Source organism: Nelumbo nucifera, chromosome 6, assembly GCF_055504915.1.
Source record: "Nelumbo nucifera cultivar China Antique chromosome 6, China Antique-T2T, whole genome shotgun sequence".
Lineage (NCBI taxonomy): Eukaryota > Viridiplantae > Streptophyta > Magnoliopsida > Proteales > Nelumbonaceae > Nelumbo > Nelumbo nucifera.
The window spans coordinates 40696255-40711341 of record NC_142654.1 but is presented as its reverse complement, the minus strand read 5'-3'; the positions used below and the strand labels follow the sequence as shown (position 1 = coordinate 40711341).

Sequence of the window (15087 nt, the reverse complement as noted above, 5' to 3'; positions counted from 1 at the left end):
GTTTACTCAACAACCTGATATTGACTTCACTGATACTTTCAGCCCTGTTGTGAAGCCCACCACCATTAGTACGATTCTCACCATTGCTCACTCTTGTGCTTGGCCCATTCACCAACTTGATGTTCAAAACGCCTTTCTTCATGGTGAACTTCGTGAAGAGGTACACATGTCTCGACCACCGGGATTTGTAGACCCGGATCACCCCCACCACGTTTGTCGACCCCACAAGGCTATCTATGGCTTGAAACAAGCTCCTCGGGCCTGTTTTTTTCACCTATACTCCTTAATTCAGGAGGGGTTCACTGCTTCTACATGTGATAGCTCTTTGTTCATATTGCATAAGGGTTCAGTCACAATTATTGCCTTTGTTTACGTGGACGATATACTCCTTACCTCCAACTCTCAACCAGCCATTGATCACTTACTGGCCCAACTTCACTCAACATTTGCCATCAAAGACTTGGGTCCTCTTCATTTTTTTTCTTGGATTGGAGGTTCATAACAACGGTGATCGTCTCTTTCTATCTCAGTGCCGCTATATCCTCAATTTACTTAACAAAGCTGAAATGCTTAGCTCCAAACCTATCTCCACACCAATCCCACAAAATTCTTCTTTGTCATCATCTGACAGTGTAAGCCTTGATGACCCCATCTTATATCGGAGAATTGTTGGGTCGCTGCAGTATGTGACATTAATGCGACCGAATCTCTCCTTTATAATCAACAAGGTGTGCCAATTCCCCCATCAACCCACCACAGTGCATTTGCAGGTTGTCAATCGCATCCTATGATACTTGAAGCACACCATCTCACTGGACCTTGTCATCAACCGCTCATCTCTCTCCTCTCTCACTGCTTTCACTAATGCTAATTGGGCTGGATGCCTAGATGACAGAAGATCTACAGGTGGTTTCATTGTTTTTCTTGGTGATAATTTATTATCTTGGAGTGCCAAGAAGCAGCCAACGGTGGCTCGCTCCAGCACAGAATCTGAACTATGGGCACTTGCCAATGTTGCCACCGAACTGATATGGCTTACCTCTCTTTTAAAGGAACTTCATGTCTCACTCTCATCGCCACCCATTGTCTGGTGTGATAATGTTAGCACCACGTATCTTGTTGCAAATCCCATGTTTAAGGCCTGCACAAAACACATTGAAGTGGATTTCTACTTCCTTCGAGATATGGTTCTAAACCGATAGTTGGATGTTTGGCATATCAACTCTCATGATCAAGTGGCGGATATCTTCACCAAAGGCTTGTCATCTCCCTGCTTTTCTCAGTTACACTCCAAGCTCAACCTTACCCTATTGATCTTGTGGGGGGATGTGAAGGATAAATCCTAAGAGTTCTCGTATAACTCTTAGGTCATCAATCTCTTATCCTAAGAGTCCTTAACCATTGATGATTATACAGTTGTTCCCTTATCTGGTGTAAATGTTCAATTCAACTAAAACTCAAACTCTTGTAACTCTATATAAGAAATACAATTTCCACTCACTGAGTGTGTGATTCCTATCAATTACAAAATCAGTGTTAACACATCTATATATAAATAACAGTACACTAAATGAAATATTATTCAATTCATTCTCTTCAACTGATCTTGTAGGTTGTAGCTTTCGAAGACAAAGCTTGCAAGCTTTTTCTAGACCTAAACAAATTGCTCTGAGTTCCACCTCAAGAACTTATGAACCAAATGACATCATGACTTTAACAATTAGCAGCTTATAATTAGAGTCAAAAATGACAACAGTCGGAAGAGACTTTCCTCTACTTGTCATCAAAACCAGCATTGTAGAAAATATAAAAGCACTAGGGGCCTCCAAACCTTGAGATTGAGATGCCTAGGGTGGAAGTGAGGTATAATGAGGGGGGTTGCATCCCAAAATTCCTTATGTAGTTTGCAACTTTGAAGAATAATTTGAAAATGATCTGGTCGAGTATCAATAAAAAAACCAGAGTATTCTTGGCTTTGTAAATTCCCCACACAATGGTAGCCATAAGAGAAGCACTCTTGGAAATCTCCTCCATAGTTGAACCAAAGCTTCTAAACCAAGATAGAAACCAAGGAATAACTATAAAACCAAGTTGGCTCAAGCCACATCACATTTTAGAAGAAGATGAATAAGATCTTCCTCAATAACATAAGAAGTTGGGCAGGAGTTGTCATGATGGATGTGCAGCCTTGCCAACTCTGCTATTGACAGCTAAGGGTGTCAATAGACCGTTTTTGGACTGGATTCATCCAATCTAAAATCAATTTGGATGGATTGGACGGACCAACAAGATATATTGGATTGGACCAATCCGGTCCAAAATATTTATTAGATTGGATTGGACCTCGTCTGTCTATAATAAATTTATATTGGATTGGGTTGGATTAAGTCAATATTTGATCCATTGATATGAGATAAGAATATAGGTGTCAATGGACCATGTTTACGTTGAAACCAATCTAAATTAAAACAATTTTGAACCAGATTAAACGGTCCATGCATTGAATTAGACCGGTCCAAAATATTCATTGGATTGGATTGGACCTGGTCCATTTGTAATAGACTCACAATTAACACCCTTATTGACAGCAATTGTTTCACTTAACACCTCTAGATAAAGCCCTAATCTTCAAGGACACCTTAAGATTCCAAACATGAAGCCAAATCTCTAGTAGATGGCTTCTAGTAGGAAGTGATTATCCTAGTGACTGGCTTCAAACAAAGCCGAGAAAGCAACACTAAATACTCACCATTTTTAGTGAAAACCGAAGTAAACATATCATCAAAAGGGTTTTGTTTGAGCAGGATTACACGAATAGCATCTCTCTCTTGTTTCAAGAGCAACCAGTTGATGACTGGGATATTCAGCATTTCAACTAAAGATAAGATCTCCGTAAATTGCAACTAGACTTGTTCATGGGTTGGGCTTCATGCTCGGCCCATGAACATTTTACACTACTTCGGGCTTTGGCTTCAGGCTTGGAAAAGCTCAACTCAAGCCTAAGAGATGAACAAGTCTAGTTGCAACATTACTTGATGCCAAAATGGGTTGGAACTTGGAAATGAGAGGCCAGGTTTTAAGAGACAAAATGGGCATATCTATGCTTACATGCCAGCCAAACATGCCACAATTCTCACCTTATCAATTATTCCACAATTCCCAATGTGTAGCTGGTTGCCCTTGCTTTCAAAGTGTTTACAAGGTTTTTGTTTTAAGCCTTTAAGGAGATCTCGTCTCCTACCTTGAGCCCCGATCTCTTGAAAGAAAAAACTTTGAGAAAACATGGTATCCAATTGTACACATTAGGAATATCTAGCATACATGTGTGCTAAATTCATGGGGAGATGTTCCTGATGTGCAGTTGGATTCCTGTGCTTTCAGAGTGTTCACAAAATTTTTGCTTTCAGATCCTAGTCTCCTACCTCGTTGAGCTCAGATCGCCTAAAAGCAAAAACTCTTAGAACATGGCATCTAGTCACACATCAAAAATATCTCCCATACATGCATGTTAAATTCATGGGGAGATATTTTCAATGTCAAATTCTACCACCCATTAAAAGAAATTCTATCCAAAGTCAAATTCAAATTCATGCACGTTCTAAATGTCAGCTAGGTTAAAAAAAAAAAAAACGACCTGGATAATTCCCCAAATCAAATTCTATCCAAAGTCAAAACCAATTAGTAATTAATGATAAGGAATTACTGGTGGATATCCTTTCTCCATCCATTAAAAGAATGGGTAAATTTCTAAAACCTCCCCTCAAAGTTTTTAACCATTGCTAGTTGAAACCTCCCGTGAAGGCACAAAAATGTTTAAAATACCCATACAATTACTTTTGACTAAAATGTTTAATTTTTTTTCCATTATCAATAATAGTTATATATATCCTAGCCCTTCCAATTACTTTTCCGAAATTGGTTTATTTTTCGAATTTGCCCTCCATATCAATGGCTTTTAACTTTAGGGGAGGTTTCAGCGACTATCAGAAACTTGAGAGAAGATTTTAACAATTTACCCTAAAAGAAAATATTGGTGAAATTGACAGACGACATTCTTTCTTCCTTTTCCATAGTCAGTTAGTCCTTACCCACTAGACAGTAGACACGCACTATAGTAACTACTGAATGAAGAAAGAGATTGACGCTGTGGATTTGGAAATACCGTGAGCCACAAACCAAATTTAGCAAGTCTGCGAGTCAGACCACGATACTCATATTGAACGGCAGACGAAATTTTGAAAGGAGCCAGAAACTCAAAACCAGTCGTCATTGTCGTCAACATTTGATCTGCTTTGAACGCGTCTCTTTTCTCTCCTCCTCGGCTCCTCCTATAAATGGCAAAGACAAAAGAGATGCAGCCTTCGCAACTACCACGTGCAGAGCTCCGCTGCATCTCAGGCGAGTCGCCTCATAAACATGAAACATCTATAAATACCGTCGCAGTAAATCTCGTAAACAATTTTGAAAGGTCTGAGAAAACACGCAAGTTATTAGCTCTGCAGGATTCTTCTTCTTCCTTCTTCTTGTTGCTAATTTTCTTTGATTTGAGAAGAGTTCAAAAGAAGGAATATAAAAGGCAGTAAAGATAGCGGGAGAGAAAGATAACGATGGTCAACAGCAGCAGGAGGAGACGATCAAAAGATCGTCGTCTTCTGCAAGATTATCTCTTTCAGTTTCGTCGGGGCTTCCCAGGATTCCTTCGACGGATGCGGAAGCGCCCTTAATTACAGATGATAGCACCGATGATGCCGAAGAACTTCATCACGCGCCGTCGACCCTTGTCGACTCTGGTGAAGGTGACTACCCCCCGGTGACAAACTTCGATGACGCAAAAGCTGTGTGTTGGAGGGAGTCGACCAAGCTATGGGCCATTGCCGGACCCATCGCATTTAACATACTCTGCCTATACGGGGTCAACTCTTCTACGCAGATCTTCGTCGGTCATCTTGGAGATGTCGAGCTCTCCGCCGTTGCCATTTCCCTGTCTGTCATCTCCAACTTCTCTTTCGGCTTTCTGGTGAGCTTCTCTCTCTCATTCGATCACACAGTTACATACATACATGCAGTGACGCTGCAACTGCACTTATATTGTTTGTCTCTTTTCCTCATTCAAAAACAAAAAACAAAAAATGCAGCTGGGTATGGGAAGTGCGCTGGAGACGCTATGTGGGCAGGCCTTTGGTGCTGGGCAGGTTTTCATGCTTGGCGTCTATATGCAACGCTCATGGATCATCCTCTCAGTCTCATGCGTTCTCCTGTGTCCAGTTTACATCTTTGCCACCCCGATCCTAAAGCTCCTAGGACAAGAAGATGACATTGCCGATCTTTCTGGGAAATTTTCGATCCAAATCATCCCACAGATGTTCTCACTTGCATTTACTTTCCCCACCCAGAAGTTCCTACAGGCCCAAAGCAAGGTGGGGATCCTGGCATGGATTGGATTTCTGGATCTAATTCTGCATGTAATGTTGCTCTGGATCTGTGTGTATTGGTTCAACTGGGGCGTTTATGGTGCGGCTGTGGCATACAACATCTCTGCCTGGGCGGTTTCCATTGCACAAGTGGCCTATGTGGTGTGCTTCTGTAAGGATGGATGGAAGGGGTTGTCTTGGTTGGCATTCAAGGAGATCTGGGCCTTCGTTAGGCTCTCGGTGGCCTCTGCCGTGATGCTTTGCCTAGAGATTTGGTACATGATGATTTTAATTGTCCTCACTGGCCACCTTGGTGATGCAATCATAGCAGTTGGGTCCATCTCTATTTGGTAATCAAATGAGCTTACTTAATTCTCTTACGTTATTACTTGAATCTGAATGCTTGTAAGTTGTAACAGTCTCTGTTTTTTGCTTTCTATTTCAGTATGAATATCAACGGTTGGGAAAACATGATTTTTATTGGAATCAATGCCGCCATAAGGTAATTAAGGAACTAGACTCTGACCTCTCACCACGGAACCCAACAATATTTCTGGGAGGTAATGGTGGTTTTCATGGTGGGAGAGTCTCACAATCACAAATCTGTCCATCTTTTCGTTTTTGATTTTAGTGTTTTCCCTCTTTATTTTATTAAAATAAATTAGTTCAATCTATTTCGTTTTCTTTCTCTTTACTTCAGCGTCCGTGTCTCAAACGAGCTTGGATCGGGACACCCCAGAGCCACCAAATATGCAGTTATCGTTGTGATTCTCGAGTCTCTCCTTATTGGGCTTTTCTCCATGATTATGATCCTAGCAACAAAAGACCAGTTTCCCATCATTTTTACAAATAGCAAGGAATTACAGCATGCTGTCACTCGATTGGCTTACCTTCTGGCTATTACCATGGTGCTTAACAGCATACAACCAGTTATCTCAGGTTTCTCTCTCTCTATTACAGTAACCTCCTTTGGGGCTCCAAATGATCGGATTTAAAAATATGATCAGTTTATTAATTGTACAAATTCGGATATTGCTTGATTTAATATTTTAGGTAAATTTCTGAGACCTCCCCTGAAGTTTGGTATTTGTAATCAGTTTGGCTGAATTTTCTGATGCAGTTGCAAGTAGACCCCCTCTCTTAGAATCCTCTAAAAAGAGACATGAAAATTTTCAAAATACCTATGCAGTTAATAGTGAGGCTGGTTTCTAAAGAAAAAAAAAAGGAGTACAAACTTTATGAACATAAAAGAGAGAGAGAGAGAGAGAATTTGAAGTTGGCCTTTGAGTGATTCATATGAAGGGCAAATTTGGAAATAAATCAATTTTAAAAAAGAGATCCAAAGTGCTTGGGGTAGCAATTTATATGTAGAGAAAACTTGAAAAATAAACATTTTTGTCAAAGTAACTGTATGGGTATTTTGGAAATTTTATACCTCTTTTTAGAGGATTATAATAGAAGGGCTCTACTTGCAACTATGTCGGAAAGTTCAGGGAGGTGATTGCAATTATCAAACTTTAAGGGAGGTTTTAGCAACAACCAAAAACTTCGGGGAAAGTTTCAGCAATTTACCCATCTATTTTTTCTATTTATAGTATATATTTGTAAATTTATGCCAATTTTATACCAAATCTGCTAATGTTCTGGTCAAATCAACTCTAGTTGGATATCTAGTTACCTAAATGATACGAGTTTGAAACTATGTTTTACATATCCATCTAATATTGAATCAAGTTCAGATCTCTCAGGATCGGGTTTAGGTTCTATGTAATCCACTTGTAGCCCTACTATATGGTGCTAGACCTGTTCATGGGTTGGGCTTTGGGCTTGACTTTACATTATGGTCGGGCTCGAGCTTCGGACTAGGCCCATTCAAATTTGGCAAAACCCAAACCCGAACCGGCCCATGAACAAGTCTACATGGTGCAAGTTGAGCCAGATTGGGTTGGGTTGAGGCCAATCCTAACCTAACCCTAATTCAACCTGAAATTTTCTCCATTAGCTCTTGCTACATATTCTTATTTTATAGAGCCTTTAGTTTTAGCATTAATGATATAAGAGCACATGCTATGCATGTGTGCAAGCAAGTACTAACCTTATATGATATATAGCATTTGAATTTAACTTTTATGACCTATAATGAAACCAAGACAAGTATATGTTGTATATAGTATAAATAATAAATAATATGGTAATAGGACAATTATTTTGACTTTACATAAATATACACATATAACATTAGGGGTCTAATCGAGTCAAGTCGAGCTGAGTATCATGCTACTTGAGGTCAAGCTTGACTCAAAAACAGAGTTTGAAACTTGACTTAAGCTCGATTGGGGTTTCAAGCTTCTGGCTCAAACTTGACTAGAGTAATACTCACAAGCTACTTGAGCTTGACTTGATTCAAGCAAATTATAAATAAATTAGCAATAAAAGTTATAAATAAATTAATATTAAGTATATTAAAAATAAAAATATATTAAAAAGTATATATAGCTTAATATTATAAATACTATAAATAAAAATATATTATGAAAGTCAATTATAAATTTATTTATTAATACTATAAATAAGTTAATGTCAAAATATTAATGTTGATTTATATTATAAATATAAATATATTAAAAAATAGTATTTTTATTCTGAGCTTGATTAGGCTTGTGATCCACTCAAGCTGAGTGTTATGAAGCTCAAACTCGGCTCAACCAACTACTCGAATCAAGTCAAGATCGGCTCAAACTCAATTACTTTGAGCCGAGTTTAAGTATTTAGCGAGCTGAGCCCAAATAGCTCGCGAATAGGCTCAACTCGCTTTCACCCCTACATAACATACATACATACATAATTATTTGCATCCAAAAATATATGTTTATATAATATTTATGCGTATAAATATAAAGTTAAGTTTGGGTTCAGGTTGGGTTGGGCTGGCCAATGCTTCAACCCTAACCACCTCAAAATTAAATTGGGTATATTACTATTCCCTTGAAAAAAATTTTATTTAATTATTTTATCAACTAAAAGACAATTCGATAAGTCTTTTAGCTCAACAACTTCAGCTGTTATGAAGCGGTCCTTAAAGTTGGGTAGATCACTTGGGCCCTTTCTAATGCATGTAGGGCAGCAACTTAGGCAGGCCCAACCTGATACAACACGAGTTTTTGCATAGGTTGGGTTTAAGTTTCTGGGCTTAAGTCAAAAAACTCAAGGCCGACCTAAACTCCAATTGGGCTTGGGTTGAGGCCTCGTGTGGCTCAAACCCGTCCAAATAAATTCGTTTATTAATACATTTTATTTATATAAAAATATTTTTTCAATTATATATACATCTAATAAAATTTGTACATATATTCAATCCATTTTATTCCTAAATTGAGGCTATAACTAATAAAAATGGCAATAATCTTTCAAACACGATCAATCCACCTAGGCATAACTAAGCTCGGCCCAACTTGTATTGGGTTAAGCTCAGGTTGGGCCTGGGTGGTAAGTTCAAACTTTTTTCTATTCAAATAAATCCAGTTTTTTAGCTTCGATTACATCGGTTTGAATTTGTCACAGGCGTTGCTGTTGGTGGAGGGTGGCAAGCAATGGTGGCTTATATTAATTTGGCTTGTTATTATCTTTTCGGGCTTCCACTTGGGTTCCTGCTTGGTTACAAATGTAACGAAGGAGTGGAGGTAAGTTCCATATGGTTCCTATAACTACAACCATTGTAGTGGGAGTATACCAACATATTAGTTTTGTTAAATTTATTGAATTTTTTCTGAAACTAAGGCTCAGTTTGAAAGGAGTATAAATATAAATATGTAGAGTGCAAAACTTTATATTTTGTATTATTTAGTATGTATTTATATTGTATATATTTGTATTTGTATTATTTTGTATGTATTTATATTATACAGTATATTTATACAAAATAGTACAAAATACAAGATTTTGCACTCCACATATTTGTATTTACACTCCTTCTAAATTGAGCTTTAAGTGTTATGATTGGAGCACATAAGGGACAAATCCCTAGGGCAAAGGCCAAAAATGTTTCGAAAGTACAGACACTCCTATCATCTTTTGCAAATAGACCTGGAAAAAAGTTGGCCCAACCCGCGAACCCAACCCAATCAACCCAAAAAAACAGAGTTAGGGTCTCATATTTAGCTACCTGAATATGAGAATGACCCAACCTGACCCGAAGAAAACCGGGTTGGGTTGAGTTGGGTCATGGGTCAACCCGCTAATCTGATTGTCAAGTTTAATTGGGACTATTTATGCATTGTTAGAAGTTTTCACTCTTTAATTTTTTCTATTTATTTTTTCAATTTATTGTTTATTCTTTAAATTGTTAGATGTTCAAATTTTTTATTTTATATTTGGAATTTTAAGGTTAATTCCAGTCTTCATTTTCATGTAGTTTTTCTTTATTTTTTTTAATTTCAATTATTTTTTGAGATGACCTAAATTGACCCATGGGTCAACCCTAACCCAAACACCCAAACATATAGGGTTAGGGTCTAGCACTTGATAACCCAACCCAAATCAACCCGAAGTATCTTGACCCAACCCGGTCTCGACCCACCAACCCAATTGCCAGGTCTATTTGCAAATGTTCTTTACACAAGGGATGTGCTGTATTTAGGATGTGTCCTAAATTTTTTTCCCATTTTTATGAATCGGATGTCTTAATCAACTCTTAAATTAAAATGAACAACCCCCCCCCCCCCCGTCACCCACATCCACCCAAAAAGAGACAGAGCTCACTTTCTTCTTCTTCTTTCCCGTGGATGTTTAGCTCCAATAATAATGGCTGCTATGATTGCAGGGAATTTGGGCCGGTATGCTTTGTGGAACATTGCTGCAGACATTTGTCCTCTTCTTAATCGTTTGGAACACCAATTGGAACAAGGAGGTAAGTAATGGCTTTTTACTGTAATATGCCTATAAAGTATGTTTGAATGATGAGAAATATTCTATAATACATATATAAAGGTCTTCAGGTAACAACCCCTACCCTTCAGATATATGGCATTGTAAAATTTCAATAGATCGAATTTTAGAAGAGGTTAAGCTCTCATTCTTAAAAAAGTTTATCCATTCACAAAAAAGTGATAACTCCACTCTCTTAAAATTCACATACATAACATCCTAATCCCTAAAAAGTGGTTACTTTAATAAGATAGTAACTGAATTTTATTCAAACACAATTATTTCGAAAGTAATGATTAAACAAATAATTTAACTTAAAAATAATCAAAATACTAAATGGATAAAAATAAAAATAAATGAAATTCATAAAAATGACTAAACAATTAATACAAATGGTGTGAATTTCATTGTTTTAGATGAAATAGTTTATTAATTGCAAACTAGATTTAACTTTTTTTGGAAGCATAACCTAGTTTAGTTTTTAAAAATAAATTTATCAAATAAATATTAAATACCAATTAAAGTGGGTTACTGTTTACAAATAAGATCTCATTTAATCTCTTAATTCATATTAAAAACAACATAAATTAATAGTTATTTTCAAACAAAGGAGGTCAGAATAGATTGTCAATTACAAAGATGTAAGAGCCATATTAATTTTCTAATTTAATTTTTTATAGTTAAATAGTAAATTTCAAAATTTAATGATAATGTAGGCCTTGTTTGGTTCACTGCTCTGGGCCTCATTCTAGGCAAGAATGGGCAAGAATGAATAACATTAGAGTGTTTGGTTACAAAATTCTTGCCCAGGGCCACATTCTTTTTAGAATGAAAAATCAGTCCCATAGCACAAAAAATTGGCTAGCCTGCAGCATAAAAAATAAGCATGCTCCATCTTGCTCATTTCATTCTTTGATGAAACTCTGCCTATAAAATTGTTGCCATAGATGTTTACTTTTGTGAAAAAACTTTTATAAAAGTACTTTTACATGAAAGCACTTTTACAAAATCACTTTTATGGAAGTGCTTTTACGAAAGAACTTTTATGAAAGTACTTTTATGGAAGTACTTTTACGAAAGCACTTTTATAAAAGCACTTTTATGGAAGTACTTTTATGAAAGAACTTTTACAAAAGTACTTTTATAAAAGCACTTTTACGAAAATATTTTTATGAAAACACTTTTACAAAAATACAAAAGCACTTTTATAAAAGCTCTTTTACGAAAGTACTTTTATAAAAGCACTTTTATGAAAGTACTTTTACAAAACATCTATGTCAATTGGTAAACATTGACTATTTGAGACCTAGGTTGGCGGTTTGTGAATACTAGCACCTTTTTCTTTTAAGAATGAAAATGAGCAACATAGGGCACTTGTCAGTCTGAAAAGAATTCATTTTTAAGAAAAAAGTGTTTGGTTCATAGCAATATTTTCTCATTCTGCCTATTTTTACCCATTCTTTTCCATTTTAGAATTTCATCTTGGGTAAGAATGAGAATTGAACCAAACATGGCCATATCTGCCCCTTAGTATGGGGTATTCTCTAGATAAAACATGATAAATCTCTTAAATCAAATAAAAAGCCTAACCTAAATGTTTAATATAAAAAATTGAAATAATTCAGATTAATGGTCTCGCACTTAGTACGAGGGTCATTCCTAGTATAGACTGATAATAAAGCTTATGATAGTCTTAGAACAGTTAGGTGATTTAATGGGGATTAAAAACACCACTTACGGGTCGAAAACCTCATTACATGATATTTTTGAAATGATCCAATAGTTTCTTTCTTTCTTCCTTCCTTCTTTGGTTATTCAGCAGATCATTTATTTTGCTCCTTTCCATTATAGTTGAAAGTAAAAGAAAAAAAAAAGTTATTGATCAAGAAAAAGCTTTAGAAGTTGGATAACTCCAATGCTCTAAGGCTCCATTTGTTTCAACAATAAGATGATAGGAGAATTGTTTTTCTCCACAATGAGAACTTTGCTTTCATTGTTGTTTACATCAATCCAACTTTTATGATAGGAGAATTGTTTTTCTCCACAATGAGAACTTTGATTTCCTTGTTGTTTACATCAATCCAACTTTTAAGAAGATCAAATTACAGGTAGAAGCAGCATCAGAACGTGTGCGGATGTGGGGCGGACAAGACATTGACGATTTAGATCTTTGAGATTGATTCTCATGGAGGAAGGTACAATGTTTAGGAGTGCCTCCTTTGATGAGAAAGTTTGCCGCTTTGTTGTATGATTATATCTGTTCTTATTGTTTCAATTTCTTTCCTTCTTAGTTTGGTGTTAGAACCCATTAGGTTTAATATAAAAATGTATCTTTACGACTTTTTTTTTACAGACAAACTTGAGATTAGCTTTAATCTATGATGCATGAACTATACTTTGAAGCCAAAAAAAAATTAAATCAATGATAAAACATGTCATGGTTAAATCATTAACCTTATCAAAGTCTAACGATAAGTACACCTTGTGAAACCAATTAAAAGTAATTAAATACATGACACCTACAAAATGATTGGATGAAATTTTGATTTGAATGTGCATCAAATATTCAAATTGTCCCATGTTTATATTATTTTGTCAACTAGAAGTAATAGGCTGCAACTGGCCCAATCTAACATTTTACACTGCTCTAGATTTGGGCCTTTGGATCGGGCCTATTCAAATTTTGACAAAAGTAGTCTAACCTTGTGCAAAAAGGATTCTATCCCAAAGTCTGTGCTACAACCAGCCACTACCTTACCGACCTTGTCACCTCGGTGATCTTATACATCTATTATTATACAAATTGTATGCATTACCTTGGTGGAAGCATGAGCAGAAAAACAAGTGATGTTTGTAAGATGACAATGTTAGAAGCCCCATGTGAAAATATGAAACTAAAAAAATTAAAAAAAAAAGGGTTTTTGACTCATAAAACACCCAATATGCATGTTCATACATATCAAGTGTATCAATACTTTGAACCATGACCAAATCTAATTGGATCATATCAGATTATCTCAATTAACAATTAGTTCATTTTTTGGTCTATCTAATCAATTAATAATCGATCTGGATGTTACCCTAGACCAGCCATTGACACCTTTACCGACCAACCACCACCAATTTTAAGGGCCCATTACTTTTTTAGATTTTGAGAGAGGGGAAAGTCAGTCAATGGGATTTTGGTTCCTGTTTACCAAGATACCCATGTTCTTTTTTCATATTTGTGTGGGATCCATAAAAAAATTATTTTCGTTGGGTATCACTTACCTGAATAAGTGATACTCGTCTCCTAGGTGGGTAACTTTCCCACCTAGGGGTGGGGGGGAGTTGCCAACACTTGGATGGGAAAAAGTTGCCCTTTTTAATAACGACTTTTATGGCTAAAATGGTCATTGTCTTAATTACCTGGAAAATAAAAGGTTCTCAATATGTTGATTGATATTCATTGACCACATTCACATTCTCATGATAAAGGCACCAAATTTCTCAATTGAACCTAAGTGAATAAGAGGGTGGTAATGGTTTGAAAAAAAGGTAAATTGCTAAAACCTCCTCTAAAGTTTTTTGTTGTTGTTGAAAATATCCCCCTAAAGTTTGGTCATTATAGTCACCTCCCCTAGACTTTCTAACATAGTTGCATGTAGATCCCCTTTGTTAGAATCTTCTAAAAAGAGGCATGAAAATGTCCAAAATGCCCATGTAGTTACTTTTGACCAAAATGTTTATTTTCCAAATTTTGACCTCATATGAACCGCTAGCCCAAATCCTTCCACTCTCTTTTCTAAAATTGATTTATTTTCCAAAATTTTCCTTCATATCAATCATTCAAAGGCAAGGTTGCAACTTTAAATTCTCTATTTTTTTATTTGTTAATTATAAAATTTGTATTGTTTTTCTGTAGAAATCAACCTCAATAATAATTGCATGGGTATTTTGGACATTTTTGTGCATCTTTTTAAAAGATTATAACCGAAGGGGTCTACTTGCAACTATATTAGAAAGTTTAGGGGAGATGATTGCAATCATTAAACTTCAGGGGAGGTTTCAACAATTTACTCAAAAAATGAAAGCGACATTGCAAGCTTTTAAGCCTGTAGGGATTTTTTTTTTACCATGCCTATTACATAGTAAACAAAAGGCACTACTTTAATTAGGGTTAATAATGTTGTTTTCTCTTCCTTAGTAAACAATTTTAAGAATTAATATACCCTTTCTTTCCTTACAAATGAAAGAAATAATGTGAACAATTGGTTTAATACTCACTACATATGAACTTCACCATAAAGTATAGACCCAATTAACCAAGTGATTAACATGGCTATATTCATTTCTCATCTTTTTATGTGGGCTTGACAAGGCAATGGTTAGGCTAAGGTTAGAAAGTGGGAACTTGCATCCTACATATCCTTCATTCCACCTTTTAAATGTACTTTCCAATTATATTTTATCACACTATATTAAAATCTTTGTTTTCAAAATCTTTAAATTTAAGGCTAAATACTTAAAGTGCCTCTATGATTTAGAAAATGGACAAAAACATACCCTACTATTTAAAAATTACTTAAGGTACCCATATTTTTTCTGACAATGAGCATCGCATTAAATATTGACTTAAAAAGTAAAATGTTGAATTTGCCCTCCATTATATCTCAAATTTTCAAAATAGAACCCTACTAATAAAAATTAAAACTTAGGATCCAACACTATGGAGGATGTGATAATAATTAGATCACCCACCCATACCCACCAA

At 35.9% G+C, this 15087-nt stretch overlaps 1 pseudogene across 1 annotated transcript; it reads left to right on the top strand.

Moving 5' to 3' along the window:
• The first annotated feature begins 4334 nt into the window (after positions 1 to 4334).
• Positions 4335 to 12542, top strand: LOC104610670 (protein DETOXIFICATION 35-like; annotated as a pseudogene). The gene is made up of 8 exons (XR_016077685.1): positions 4335 to 4451; positions 4553 to 5017; positions 5136 to 5761; positions 5857 to 5913; positions 6112 to 6350; positions 8973 to 9091; positions 10231 to 10317; positions 12443 to 12542. The product of XR_016077685.1 is annotated as a protein DETOXIFICATION 35-like (transcript).
• Positions 12543 to 15087: the final 2545 nt, after the last annotated feature.